Below are 14,523 nucleotides of genomic sequence, written 5' to 3' on the forward strand. Positions count from 1 at the left end.
TGTCTCCTTTGCCTTGATTTTTTACTGTGCAAAAAGCAAAAGACCCAGAAGACCACGAATAACCTGCCTTTTGTGCACCTGCTTTATGGAGAATCCTTTGAAATGATGCAGTATATGATGTGCAGGCTGTTTTTGTGGGGTTGTAAGGACTTCTGTTATCTCCTTTGGGTCTCTCCTCACAGAAAGGTACTACCATACTGGCTGACAAGGAAAGCGTTTGAAACAAACTCCATATGCCTATTCCACCTCTTTCAGTATAGCAGAGGGTGTACTCCTAGCTGCAATCTCAGGCTCTGTCTGAACCCTCCGTATCCCTGATTCAGTCTATTGATGCCCTTTGTAGATGAGCTTATTGGTGACTCAGTGAACTTTCTTTCTGAAAGTTATTAACTCTGAACTGGCTTCCCAAACAATAGCAAGAAGATTCAAAGCAATGGGTGCAATTCCTTGTAGCCATTGGGAGCAGCCAAACTGGCCCAAAGAGGACTTTAGGAAGCTCCCCAGGTGCAGAGAGTATCTCAGAAGGCATCGCATGAGCTCTGCTGATTATTCGCCTTGTCCAAGCTTAGAGAGGCAATCTGAGACAAGATGGTATTTGGAGCTTTTTAACGAGCAGGAGGAATCATGGTTCAGGCATATATGGGTATGGTGGCTGTGACTCTTTGACACAGCTGTTTGAATCAGGCATGTTGCATGGAGTAGTCACTGGACTCCACAGATGTGACTATGAGGCGGTTTCTGATCAAGGAGAGTATAGACTCTGTCTTTGCATTGGCTCAGGAATCTTCCCTTTTGCAAAATGGAAATATGAAAAATTGAATGGGAAGAAATCCAGTTTTGAAGCTCTCAGAAAGGAATTGCAAAAGAGCTGATCTGTTTTTAAAAGCCTTAAATCCCCTGAATCTTCTGATTAATTTATTGAAAAAGTCTTCATAAAAGATGTAACCAAACCCAAATCTATTGCTTCGTTAAAGAATATATTCAGGATGAACAGCCCAGGGCTCTGCCCTGCCAGCATGGAGAGAGCATTTCAGCTGTCATCTGAGTAGGCACCTGTCACTCCCATCAGAGCAGGAGCAGTGTGATTTCTGGCCTAATTTCTAGAACATCAGTGGTATTGAGTGGAGATCTGGGTGCTCAGACACTATGCAAACCAGGACCCAAAACTACAAATGCTGCTTCTTTTTTCTTTTTCTCTGCCCCTATGAAAGCCTCAAGGAATACAAAGTCATTCTTCATGCAGTCTATTTCTGTTCCCCAGGCTTTCCTTTCCACAGTGATGGGCCGATCCTCACATATTTGCATGATGGTCTGACCCACTTTGAACAAAGTTATATGCTGATCAGTGAAAAACAGAATACTCTTTCCTGGCTTTTGGATTATTATTGAAAAGGAAAGGAGACCCAGAGCAGCATGCTGTGTTCACTGCTGCATGACAACACTTCTGAGTAGCCAAGCTGTACTAAAGCAGACACATGGAGAAACAGGAGTCTGCCTTATGGTGCAAAAACTTTCTCCAGGCATCCAGCTTAGTACCATCCAGAACACTGTTGTGGCAAGAGCTGTGGGATGTGAGTTCTGTTTATGAAAATGAAGTTTGCTCTGTAGTTATAATTGTGGTTTAGCTGGGTGTCAGGGCTGTGCAAACCGTGTGCACTTCAGGCATTAATTCCTTGGGTGGCCCAGCAGCTCCTCCTGGCTTGTCATCTGCGGGAATGAGATAATGGACTGACTGGAGATAATGGACAATTTGAGATAACAGCTTCAAACTTCGTGATGGACCGAAGCTTCACAGTTAGGCATTTGGCTGTTGCAGGATCTCTCCAGGACAGTTCTAGACATTCCTCAGCTCAGGTCCTGCTATGTCTGGTCCACTTTGTATACCTAAAGGTGATCAACAACCTGAGCAGAGTGTTCCAAAGACTCTCCTAGATGTTCCTGCTTTAGAAGTGATGAAATTTTACATAGAGAAGACATTTATAAACACTCAGTAGAAACTGTTCCTGAAGAAATTGTCACAGAGGACAGTGTTTAGTATGTAGTCAAGATGGATTATGGATGTGCTGGGCTGGTCACAGAGGACTGTGGCCAGGTGGGTTATAAGAACTGATGAGAACAGAGGTTTGGGGTGCCTCTTCCAGTCCAGCTGAAGATGCTGGTGCAGATACCAGGTACCCTTGCAATGGAGACTACTGTAACCACTGGTCAGAAACCTGCTGTTGACTTGAGAGATTTTATTTCCTATGCAAGCATTGCCCTGTGCCAAGATCCCCCCAAATGATTGTTTTATTTTAACAAAGACTCTGTCCTGAGCTTCTGTGCAACACGTTGCTTCTTGCACTGTGGCATGTGGGAGAGATCCCAGGGTGAGCCTGCAAGCAGAGAGAAGGGGCTTCTTTGAAACCGAGAACTGCACAGCCAGACCTCCAACCACCACTGCAGCCTGCGGGATCTCCCCCTTAGAAGCGGTCTGCTCAGGGGTCATTTACCTCATGGGCACCTTTTCTGCTTAGTGACTTCTTTCCCCACTTCGGTTATGTGTAGCAACTGATTGAAGTCCAAGCACCTAAAACTGCACCAGGTAAATTGTGGAGACAAAGCAAGTTCCCTGCTGGGAAATCAGTTTGCTTTGGCACCAAGCTTAGGGCTTGGGGCAGCAGGGATGTGCAAGGAGGTTAGAGGACACAGTTCTCCTCCCCAGTCATGCCACCATGACGCTGAGCTATTGGAAGGGGCTCAGGCTCCTTTTTCTCATGGTAGTCAGTAAATTCACTCTGGATATCTGAATAACAGAGTTGGAGGAAAATATGTTTTACTTTCTGTATAAAACAGAGATGAAATATTTCTGGGAAGCTTTGGGCATCTCATAGTAAGTATAATTGAATACTGAGAATCTGAATATATTGATGATTTGGGAGTTTTGATTTTTTTACTCCCACATAAAAATCAAGATTTTGTTTTTTATTAGGGAAAGCAGATGCATTCCACAAAATTGTTCATTCAGTCAAACCCCTAGCTTCCTAAAGAAAAATAATATATTTTTATGGGGATATTTTTGTCATCCCTTCTAAGTATGTATATGGGGTTTTAAAGTTGAGAGAGCAAATGAAATAATAACAAAACAAAGGTAAGGTTTTTGTCCTTCATATTCCCACTCTCTCAAATTCCGATTCCATTTAATCAAAGGTCATTCCACATTCCTTATTACCTTGGTGATGAAAGGAACAGCGGTATCAACAAATCACATAATATGATTAGCAGTATTGCTGTGAACTACCAGACACCGTGTTCAGGTAACCTCTGCCACCCGTTACAGCATTGTTCTGCACTAAAAGTCTCTTTTTAATGACCTGGTCCAAACCTGCTATTTGCACTGTTGAGTCTTGCTGTCATGTACTGTTCTTCGTGCATACTTAGAATTCTGGTTTTGGATTTACTATCTATTTTCTCTATCAAGTCTGTAAAGATTAGAGCAAATTTTAATTGGTGAGAAGCATTTTAGCCTATTCTAAATTTGATTTAACTGCAAAGTGAGTAGGGCTCAGTAAATGTTTTTTTTGTTTGTTTTTCCCTGTACAGTGCTTCATATAGATTTAAAAGCTATATTCGTAAATTACTAGGCTCTCAACTTGAGCAGTTCTTGACATGTTTGCAAGAGGGTGGGATTTAGCCCTGTGTCTGGCCTCCTCTGGCAATGCCTCCTGGCCAAGCTGTGGTTACTGGCAAACTTCAGTGTCAGCAGCTTCCTGTCATTGATATAATGTCTTGGATGTTCAGGATGTCACAGCTGTGCACATCCTTTGTATTTTATACTTCGACATATCAGAATTAATCACTTCTCCATGAAAATTCACTTAAAAGAATCACTAAGCTTAGAAGTGAAAAAGACTAAGCAGTTTTTTCAAGTTATTAGTTCATGTGAAGGACATCAATAAATACCAAGGCAAAAATAAACATTGTGATAATAAATTGATTTTTGTTGTAGTTTGTGCAAAGAATAAGTACTCATTTGCTATGCTATGACACAGGCAAATATTTATAGCCTCATTTATTATGCACAATATAGAGTGCAGTGATGATACGTTCTTTACCAAGGTCAAGGAATCAGTAGGGAAGGAGGAAGCTGCATATAGGGCCAGACATCCTGACACCCATATGGGAGTGCTTGTGACTTCCCTATGATTTGGTCTGTGCCTCTGTTAGGTCATTTAAGAATGAGATTTTTCAAACCTCTTTGAGACATTAGTTGTAATTAGAGCTATACCTCCCAGTTCCTTTGTCCACTTAGGAAACCTAAGGCATTTTATTTTTATTGGCATTGCAATATCTCCGGTTATAGACTGGGGAAAAATATGTCAAAAAAACCTCAAAACAAACCACCAAATAATGAAACACAATAAAAAGACAATTCCAGCTTCCAGCAGCATCACAGAGCTAATCCCTGCAGTGTGCATTTGTCCTGGCAAGCTTTAAATAGCCAAAACAGTGAGGGCTTCCACATTTTTCAAAATTATTTCACAACCTTTGCTGATTTCTGATGAGACTGAATTAGCACCTTCTTTATTTTCTAGGGGCTGTGTCTTAGCATCAGGATTGTTGGAGAGTGGGTGAGAGTGAAATCACGTAGCTGTGTACAGAGAGAGGAGCAGCCATCGGAGCTGCGCATGTCTGGCTGGAGTTTACAGAGCATAAGCCAATTTTTGCGCCCACAGAGCAGTTCATTTCTTGGCAGCTGAATCAGAATAAAGCTCCAAGGCTACAGTGGCCCACAGCCTGCTGTGACTCGGTGACCACAGAACCTAATTTGTGCTGGATAAAGCCCTAAAGAGATTAACTGACTCATAACATATGCTACTCTACCTTCTACAAATGAACCTCAGATACAGTGCCATGTTTCTGATCCCTTTCTCAATTTTGCAAATACTCCACCACTTAGTCACAGATATGGGGGAACCTGAAGAAGGGAAAAAAACAAACCCTATAGTTTATCATTCGTACATTTTTTGCAAGCACTTTGAAGACTATATGCTTTTTCTGCCAGGAATGTGACATTTCAAATTAAGTAATCTATAAAAAATGTGTACATTCATTTTAGGGAACCTGTGAGAAACAACAGTCCAGGTACGTTACCTGCGGCACAGCAATGTAGGAAAGGCAGGTACATCTAGTGATGAGGGACGGGCCACATATAGGTCTATAAAAGCTGCTGAATCTCTTCAGTCTCCCCAAGACCATAAAGAGCTCATTGGAGGTGGTCAGCAGCTTAAAAGAGGGGCAATCAGGAGCAGGATCTTCAGCCAACAGGGTCAGAGTGTTTCTAAAACAGCCTGCTGAGTGTCTGAGCTTTGAAGCAGATATGCTCTGTGGTTCAGTGGTTCCTGACTCCATACTGTGAAGGTGACCAGGATGTGTTATTCTTCCTGTGTAGCCCACACGCAACAGTATTTCATGGAGAAGGAGGTGCTGGCATTTGCCCAGAACTCATTCCAACCGGGATTTTGAATGTGGGTCCAGGAAAGTGCAGTGTATATAGCATGCAAGACAGTGAGGCTCAATGAATTTCCATGTCATGAAACCCTACCTTCCCAAAGGATACCGAGAAAGGCAGCCAGGATGGTCTCAGGTACAGGTCATCTTCCACAAAAACAATGAGCTGACATCATTGGTCTTACGTTTCATAAATCCTTTTGAAAACCTAACCCTGTTCTACACTGTTGAAGTGAAAGGCATTTTGTATCAGTTATTTCAAATACAGCTGACTTGATTAAATTCAAGACATTACATCCTAACAAAATAAAAACAAATATCAGCACAAACAGCCCTTATAAAATGAGCTAATAAATACTGAATCAGATAAATGATGTTGCTGATTAACACCTTTACATTTTTAGCCTACTTTACTGTCAGAACTCAAAGCCAAATATAGCTGCAGACTTCAGGAGCAGAATCCAGATGAGGCTTAAGTAGGAACTATTCCATATTAAATGACATATTAGAAAGGAATGTGACTCTTCTAAGATAATACAGACCTCATACACCAAGACCTCTATGTGTCTGCTCAGAATTGGAAACTTTATGGATTTAAAGTTATCAGGTATAATCCTTCCTGATGGCCTTTTTCCGTCAGATTTTCCAAAGGCTCTTAAAAATCAGGGCATCCAGATCCGAGTGAAAACCTAGCTCCTTCAGTGTCTTTTGAAAAATACAGTCTTACATTGCTGTGCTCGGCAGATGTATGTCAAGAAACTGAATTGTTGCAGTTTACCTTCTAGGCATACACTCCAAAGACTGAGCGAAGTGTGTCAGCTGCCATGATGCCATTGCGCTCACTTTGCTGCTGTGATCATGGTTAGGGGCTGCGGGTGAGCTGATGAGCAGGACTTTGTGCTGCAGTAGATCAATTGCCAGCTGTTGTGTGAAGGCAGTCTGAAGTCCCGCTTAGTGAAGTTCCCAGTGTTGATGCATGCAAGAGGGCAAACTCTACACCATATCCTACCAGCGTGCCTTCAGGCTGATCCAAACCCAATTAGTGTTGTCTCATTGATCAAACTTGTTTTGCAGCTCAAAGAGACAACCAGGCTGCACATTTTTGATTTTTGTGTCTGGAATCCCCTTAACTCATATATTCATTGGTCTCCTAAAATGCATAGTGGGCTTGGCAGATCAAGTGCTTACAGTAGCTGATTAACTGGGGATCTTCTTCCTCTCCCTTTTCTTTCCAGACTTCTTCTAGCAATGAAGCTAGGTCATACAGACGCCAGAAAAAGAAAGCTCAGAAGGTGTCAAGCTGGCAAGACATGAAAACAGAGTTATTTGTGCAAGTGAAACAACCTAAGAAGTGAAACAAGCTCAGAAGTTTCCCCTCCTGAGCGTAGACCCTGTGCTCCCCAACCTATTAAATGCATGTATTGGGTCTAAGCCCAGGTGAACAAGTCGATTCCTTAAAGACCATAAAATTGGCACACACCCATCGCAGTCAGTGGAGTTATGCAGCCAAGGATGCTTATTTAGCTCAAGGGGACTGGTATGACTTTAATCTAGGAGGATTTGAGTGTTATAACTTCTCTGGTAACAACCTGGGGGAAAGAAGAAAGGAAAAAAGAAAGAAAAGAAAGAACAAAAAAGAAAAGAGAAAAATGCAGAGAAGGAGAGAGATTGTAAATATCATTGGCAGTAAGCAGACTAGCAGCAGCTGTCTCTGGCAGACGTGTTTCATTCGGATCAAACAGAGAGCTGTGGATGTTTGGAAATAACCCACATTTACTATATATTTAACTACAAGCTTTACGTTTGTTTGGAGGCAATCAGGGATTTATGCTCAAACAAGAACTTTTCTCACCCAGGTTTTGTTCAGAAAGCACCGTTTTGCTGTGGCACCGGCGCGTGAGTGCCAGGATGCTGCATGGAGCACAGGCAATCCACGGCAGGAGGAGGGCTCCTGATTTCACAGCTTTTGGTCACACAGTCCTGGAGGTAAATGGAACCGTTTTCAGAACATGCCTTCCTCCAGGAACCTAAATGCTTTCATTAGTTGGGGGGGAGAAGAAAGGTGAAGATGGCCTTGTGTTTTGGACAAGATCGTTGGCATCTGACAGCCATTACCACTGCTCACTCCTCGGGACTCCTGTGAGCAGGGTTTCATGTGAGGTACTGCCATTTACTCACAGGGATGGCAATCAGTCTGGGGACTCAGAGCCCATCCTATATCGCCTGCAGAGAACCTCTGTCCTCCTTAACAAGAACACTGAAAGGATGTAATTTTTGCCTTACTAGCTCTGTCACATTTCCTCCCTATTCAATTTCTTTTCTTTTCATTTCTTCCCTATGTAAACACTTTTCTTTTTTTGCATGCATACAATCTATCACTTTAATTCTAGTGTTTAAAGCCTTAAATAATATAGTAGTGCTGCTGTCTACTTGCAGGACTCTTGTTGCATCACAGCTATTAAGATCAATAGCAAGGAGAATATAAGATGATAGAATGTAATTACCTGTGTTGGAGGCTTGCCTAGACTGCTAGCACCTGCATTCCCTGAAAAAAAAAAAAAAAAAAGGAGAATGTCTTTGGATTTGGAAAGTCTAAGTAGCACCAGGCAAGCTACCGTGGTGTGGACAGTGCTCTTTGCTAGTGCTCTTGAGGCAGGTCTTGAACCTGCCTTAGGGCTTCTCCTTGCAAACCAGAAGGCTGCTCCAGGATGTGCCTGCTAGTCCCAGTTTTGGTGGAAGGAGGTTGTGTGCGCCTTGCAGAACTGCCCTGCACCACCAGTACAGTTGGCCACGGGATCCCACAGTGAGACAGGAGAAAATTGCAAATCCCTGTGATCGTAAGTGAGGAAAAAAGGCCTGATGATCTTCTCGCGTTAGGAAAAACAGAGTGCTGCTAGAGATTGTCTGTACAAAAGTAGCAGAAGGTGTTTGCTTTCCCAAACTGCTCACTGATGTGTATTAGGGTATAGTTCCACCAAAGAGCATAGGGAAGAGGCAACCAGGCACAGGGAAAGGCAACATCTTTTATGCTGGTCTTGCCTTATGGAGAAAACTCAGCATGAAATTATGCCCTGAGATACCATAACGTGGAACTGCACTGTCAGTCTCCTGAAGATCACGTCAAGATAATAAGAGACAGATTTTCAAAATGAACTGAAAACATTCCCTCAGCAAAAATCACTCTTGTGTTTAAATTACGCAACAGAGAGACTGCTTCCCCAAATGATTACACACACCAGAAGACTGTGTTCCTATTAAAAAAAATCACAACTTTGTGTTCTTACTCAAAGAAATATACACATATGGGCCTGCTATTTATGTGTGTAGGCACCATGATAAATCCCCACGATAAATCCCCAGATGAAAGTAACTGTTCAGAATTTGCTAAAACACTGTGGTATTATGGAACACTTTCAAAAGTGGGGATTTGTTTTCCACCTTTTTCCCCAATAATAAATATTGGACTCAGCAGTAAGAACTTGTAACAGAGCCACAGCAGTACTGTAAAGTGTAGGATTTATGAGCCAGATCTGTAGAACATAAATTTTCCAACAAGGGCTATAATTATATAAAATGCTACATGAATTCAACATTGTGAAGAAATCTATTTTTAGGGCAAAAGTTTTCCAGTTATCAGGGTTTCAGTCTTTGGCTGGGAATTAAAAACCGTGCAGGACTGAGGTGTTCAACAGCTTGTTGGAACTAGCACATGTCTCTCTTTTGCTAATTTAGACACAAATCCCTCTTAAGGTCTGGGAGAGGCCCCCATTACCAAGTTGTGCTGGTCAGTTCTGTGATGTCTCTGGTACCAGCACTGGTGTTAGCACAACAGTTATTCCATGTCAGGGTGAATAAAAAGATAGGAGATGGTGGAGGGAAGCAGGAGTTCATAGGAAGAAGGGACCTGACTGAAGTATTTTAATATGCTTAATGGTTTTGGAGTGCTATCAAGTCTAGCACAAGTCCTCACAGCACCTAAATAGCTGCAGGTTGTCTCCCTTGAGCTACTTAGCCTAAAGCCACGTCATACTTTTAGGTCAGCTCCAAGGAAATGTCAAGTCTCAATTCCTATTTAATACTTCTCATTGGATGAAACTCATGAAGTATCATTCTTCCATTTCCACACACTGGCTTTGTGCTGACTTCAGAGGGATCAAACAGATTTTACTGTTTTTCTCTCACCCCAGATCACTAGTGCCATTGTTGTATGAATATTGTGATAGTGAAGTCAACTGGAAATAACCTCAGAAATGTATTTTATGTATTCTCCTTTAAGCCATGCTCTCTATAAAAGCAACAGTCTACTTTCTCATACTGTCTTGTCCCTATGGTCATATGTAAGCCAATTAACTTGTGCAATGAATTACTCTCAATACTGTTCCTTTCTCCCTGTGCCGCCTTCTGATTTCGCTACATCTCATCATGTATCTTTTGAAATTAGACCCATGTCTTGATTTGGCCCTGGCCAGCAACAAAGGGCCACACGGTCGCTCTATCGTCCCTCCCCTCGCTGGGGTGGGGAGGAGAATAGAAAGAAAAAGGCAAAACTCATAGGTCGGGATAAGCGTAGTTTAACAGAACAGCAAACAAAGCAAACAGTAGCAACAACAATACTGATAAGAAAAATATACAAAACAAACAGCGAAATGCACAGAGCAACTCTCACTGCCTGATGCCCAGTGCATCCCCGAGCCATAATTAACTTCCCCATGGCCAGCTTCCCCACTCAGAACCGAGCACGATATTGAATACCCTGCTGTGTTTGGCCAGTTTGGGTCGGCTGGCCCGGCTGTGTCCCCTTCTGGCTTCTTGTGAAAATTAACCTTGTCCTGAGTCAATGATTTCCCCAGCTTCTTTAGTCATAGAAATAATAGAATCATTTAGTTTGGAAAAGACCTTTAAGATCATTGAGTCAAACCGCAAAGCCAATGCTGCCAAGCGTGCTAATAAACCATGTCCTTAAGTGCCATGTCTACACATCTTTTAAATACCTCCAGGGATGGTGACTTAACCACTTCCCTGGGCAGCCAGTTCCAGTGTTTGACAACCCTTTCAGTGAAGAAATTTTTCCTAATATACAATATAAACCTTCCCTGGTGCAACTTGAGGCCATTTCCTCTCATCCTATTGCTGGTTACATAGGAGAAGAGACCAACACCTGCATCGCTACAACCTCCTTTCATGTAGCGGTAGAGACAGGTAAGGTCTCCCCTCAGCCTCCTCTTCTCCAGACTAAACAGCCCCAGTTCCCTCAGCTGCTCTCATAAGACTTGTTCTCTAGACCCTTCACCAGCTTTGGTACTAAATTGCACTGGAGCCAAATGCCTAAAGAAGGTTGCAGTCATGCCCAACAACATATAAAAAATTTTAAATAAAAAAATATGTAAAACTTAAGAAAAAGCAGATGTAAGCCATAAATTCAGCTTCTATAATATGCCTTCAGCTCTTTGTCTTTGTTTTCTCAAACCAGGCAGTGCAGGATTGTCCTACCTCACAGAAAAGTCAAGGCAATAGGTGCATTCAAGAGTAAGGTGTGGATAAAGTAACACAACAGAAACCACTTCATACTCACAAACATGAATCTATGTATACCTACAGTTTCCAGATATACATAAAATAATAACTCAAAAATGCGTATTCTTAAAAAGAACTCTTTCGCTTTTTAATACCAATTTCATAATTTTCTGCAGCCTAGTTCAGGATGTTTGGAAGTGACTGCTCTGTGATTTGAAACAGTCACCAGACACCTCCCACCAGTTCTTTACACCTGGCAAACCTCTAGTGGAATGTCACCACTGAACTTTCAAAGGATATAAAAATCTGCCTTTGTGTTCTTTTTTATAAATTTAATCTACCATTTGCCATTTTCACATTTGTGATACTAAAAATGACTATTTGGTGCTCTCCCCTTAGAAGCTGAGCATTTTTTCCTCCATAGATACCATTTCCAACGCTCATATTTGTCACTCCAGCAAAGCACATGAATGAGCTATTTAGCCACATAATAAAGTAACAATGAATGAAGCAAGAGGACAAATTGAATTGGTGCTATTATTTCAACAGAATCCTTTCAGCAATTGCCGCTCTCTTCACAGAGACCTTCACAGCATTATTTCACTAAATGACACCATGAATGTAATTACTTTGATTCAGTGTGGTGGAATCACACAGGTAACAAATTACACTGCCCCCTCATGAGTAATAATTCAATTATTCAGTGGCCTTATAACAGTTTGAAATAGCCTATACTCATTTCACAAACATCATATTTACTGCTGGAAATAAACCATTTCTGCAATGTGAAATATTAGATCTATATATCTTAGCACATGTAAGCTCCCAAATGAATCACCACAAAACTGCATACCTTTGGTGGTTTTAATATTAAAGGGACTGCAGAAATGCTGAGCCTCTTGGGTTACTCCATCTCGGTAGATGTGTACCTACATTTTGCCTATTTACTACCTGGTAGATCAAGACTTTATTATAAGTACAAAGCAGAAATTGTGCACAGAGTGAGGTTTCATCTCAGTGGCACAGGCGATATTGGAATTCATCCTGAACTGGAAGCAGAATCTAGATGTGTGTCCAAAGAGACATTCCTTGGACATGACTCTTGTCTTCTATGCTCCAGCATAAATGAAGCATATAACACTGCTAAAGCCAAGAGAGTATATAATGGGTGAAGAGGCTAAGAAACAACCCGTCTTGCTGAAAGGTCAATTCAAACTTTGGGGTAAAATGTGTAAAATCCAATGAGATTTTCAAATACATTAGATGGCAAACTACCAATTATGCAATCTCCAAATTATATTTAGACATCTAGGAACTTGCAAAAATCCCACAAATGGAAGTCTATCTTCACCTTTAAGGGACTAAATATTTTTAAAAACTTTAGTTGTTTTAATCTACTGTTGTGTGCTTTATACAAGCCCTATTCAGCTTGGACACGCAGCATTCCCCCAGGCTGGCTGCAGGAGAAGTCAGTGAGGAATTTCCAGGCCATAATTGCTGGCTTTGGTCCTAAATAAAACCAGCAGCAGTTACTGCAACCCTTTTTTTATCTAATACTTGGCAGTTTGGAGTTTTTCTCTGGGATGTGGCAGATATAGATTCTGTTTCTGAATTTGCATAAAGATGTCCAAACTGCTACATCCTTGGGGACTGCCTTGACACCCTGCGTATCAGTGATTTGGTTGAACAGCTTTCAGTCCTTCCTATGGGAGCTGTGCCATTATACGTGAAGTATTTAAAGATGTGTTAATCTCGTAACAGCGAGACGTGCTCCACAAGTTCTCAGCTGAGAGGCAGCGTACACCGCTGAGAGTAGAGGGGGCAGAGGACTCTGTGCTAGTCACTTCTATCAACTTATCATTACAATAAGGAGGTGATTTTCTTCTCAGGTGAGGACTCAGTCCCTAGACAAGGGAAACATTCTGTTTCTGTCAAAGAATTTCCTCAACCAGAACTGAAGTCTGGTACTGCAGTATGTTTTTCTCAGCTTCGTTTAAAAGAAATGGTCATTTAGATGGTTTTGTAAAAGTCGGTGTCACAAGGTGGAGGTAAAAATATCACTTTATGACTTGCAATAACTGAATTCCACTAAGGAAATGTACCAAAACTTTGCAATACATGGCCACAAAGTTATAATAAGATGAGGGATGATTGCCTCAAGGGAAAATGAGAAAAATGAAAACAGATGAAGAAGAAAATTAAGCTGATTATCTACCAAGACTCAGTGCTGCTTACCGGTATTCAGACACATTTCCGTAACTGAAAAAATCTGCAAGATAGTGAGCGTGCATAAACACTATGGATTACTGTGCACATATAGAAATGCAAACCCAGAAGCCAGGAAAGGTAATCAAAGACAAAAACTTTCTCATGTGTTTTTGGAAGGGAGAAAATTTCTGGTGACTTCAAGTCTCTAAAAATCTGACTGTGTACTTTAATACTTACAAGTCTAACAACGCTTTCTTATGTGATAAGTTCCAGGCAAAGATTTCAGTACAAGTTTAGCTTCAAACAAAATTTAGTTACCCTGATAATGCAGCTATGAAGTTCATAAATTCTGTTCATACTTTAAAAAGAACAAACTGAATAATAAAAATTTCAAGAGACCAGCGCATTGCAATTAGCAGTGTGGAAGAGAATGGAAAACTCAGTCCAAACTGAGCAGCACGTCTCTGGCACTTCACATCCTTAAAGCTAAGCATGTTGTATGTCTTTGTAGGATTAGGAACTAAACTTTTACTACCATCTACCATGCTGAGAACTCCATTTAGAGACGTGTAAGTTGCACTCCTCTGCTTAGAGAGGAAGAAACTCAGTCATGCCTGTAAAAGTAAGTCCAAGTTTCAATAGCTCCATTGAAATCAATAGCAAATCTGCCTTTGAGTGATTTCACCCACCTATGCCACAACCCCAAACAGTGTTTACTTTTCCCCACCATGTAACATTTATGAGTTATTTTGGCTCTCAGAAACACAAAATGACTCCTATGGATAAAGATTTCAGTGGAATGGAAGCCAGAAAAGACAAGATTAGCTTGTCTGCTATTGTTTGTCCTGTCCTGATAGTGGCTTAAGGATCTAAGTGTCCAGTCCTGAAGTGGGTTTGAAGTAGAATTCAATCCCAAAACCTCCTGCTGTGTTGCCACCCAGGTCTGAAGGTGACTGACCCCAGCAGCTGTCTCAATTTTTTAACTATGATGTGCCCCAGCAAGTATAGAGCACCTTGGCCTCTCTGTCATGCTTAAGCTTGACTGTCATCCCAAGAGCACTCTTGTGCCTTCCTCCCTTGAGGGATTTTCTCAAGAGCAGAACAAGTGTGGCACACTTCTGTAATGATAGTCTCCATTTAAAGAGGAATGAAGTTTACTGCTGCCCTCTAAAACTCTGATGAAAATAAGTTTTTGCTTCCTTTTAAATAGTAGTATTTGGAAGCAGAAGACCATTATTCTTTCAATACTCATCAGCTCCCCGCTTGCCAGCACTCTGGGAAATTCTTTGCCTACCCAAGTGCGCATAGGAGTTG

The sequence above is a fragment of the Opisthocomus hoazin genome, chromosome 1 (assembly GCF_030867145.1).
Source record: "Opisthocomus hoazin isolate bOpiHoa1 chromosome 1, bOpiHoa1.hap1, whole genome shotgun sequence".
NCBI classification, from domain to species: domain Eukaryota; kingdom Metazoa; phylum Chordata; class Aves; order Opisthocomiformes; family Opisthocomidae; genus Opisthocomus; species Opisthocomus hoazin.